The 1,205-nt window shown below is 36.9% G+C and overlaps 1 protein-coding gene across 1 annotated transcript in view; it reads left to right on the top strand.

Moving 5' to 3' along the window:
• The window catches only part of LOC119422654 (arginyl-tRNA--protein transferase 1), a 118,184-nt gene that overhangs the window by 38,299 nt on the left and 78,680 nt on the right, over positions 1–1,205 (top strand). The gene's annotated exons all lie outside the window — the stretch shown is intronic.

Below are 1,205 nucleotides of genomic sequence, written 5' to 3'. Positions count from 1 at the left end.
GAAAAAAGTTTAAATGAGTGCAAAAAATGTGGAATTAGCTGAAAAAGCTAAAATAAGCATAAAACCAGATAGTAGCTGAAATAAGAGCTGAACTTTGTAGAAATAAGCTGAAAGGAGTGTAACAAGCTAAAATTAGCAGAAAGAGTCTGAAAGGAGCACAAAACAGCTGGAAAAAACTGCTGAAATTAGCTGAAAGTAGCTGAATAAATGTTAAAATATGCAGAAGGAAGCTGAAAGAAGCTGAACCAGAGCAAAATGTGACAGGAGCAGTAAAATGTTGTAAACAGATCTAAAGATATGAAGGAGGGAAAATGAGCTCAATTCATTTTCTATGAGATAAAAAGTGGCAGAAAAGGCTAAATATTTCTAAAAGCTAAAGTTGCACCAATACCAAAAGTCATAGCAGGACTGTCCTGAAAGAACATTTTGATTTATGATTTGATGAAATAGCACAAAAATTGTGGAACTAGAAAGATGCCAAAAAAAAGTACAGAAGAAAAATGGATCTCAATAGTGTGGATGCTTCATAAGCGTTCAGAGTTTTGAGAATGTAAGAATCAGCTGCAGAAACTTTGATGTATTCCAACAAAACCAGCTCCACTTTTCAGATCGTAGGGGAGAAACTGGTCTGGCCGAACTGGCGCTGCTCAGATGGTTCCTTCAACATCTCTACTGTGGACCACTAGCTTGTAAAATGGACATTTCTATCACCTGCCTTGCTGTGTTTCAATTGGGTCTGTAGCGTTAGCAAAATATCTCATGAACCAGTGGACACCTATGAATTAACTTTCAGAAAGTCCTCGAATGAACTGATTAACATTTGAAGTCTGCGCCGTTCAAGATGGCTGCCACAGCTACTCAACCTTAGCATCACAACAATGGTGGAAACTGCCAATTGTAGCAGATACTGAATTAAAATTTGGTGTGGTAGTAGCTGATACTCTTCCTCAACACATACCCAGAGCAAGAACTAAATGAGCTAGATCTATATGTAATTTTTTTTTTTAAATTAACTATTGCAAGCAACTCTGTCTGTTAGCAAAATATCTCAAAAACCACTGGACGGATTTGAGTGAAACTTTGAGAAAGTAATGAATTGAAGTACACTGACCAACTTGTGAGCTCAGCCCAATTCAAGATGGCTGCCACAGCCAAGTAACCGTTAAGAAACAAAAAATGTCTATAACTCAATCAATATATAATCG

Source organism: Nematolebias whitei, chromosome 1, assembly GCF_014905685.2.
Source record: "Nematolebias whitei isolate Nwh7 chromosome 1, NemWhi1, whole genome shotgun sequence".
In the NCBI taxonomy this organism is placed as follows: Eukaryota; Metazoa; Chordata; class Actinopteri; order Cyprinodontiformes; family Rivulidae; genus Nematolebias; species Nematolebias whitei.
The sequence above is the reverse complement of the archived record's forward strand: the minus strand, read 5'-3'. Positions and strand labels throughout refer to the sequence as shown.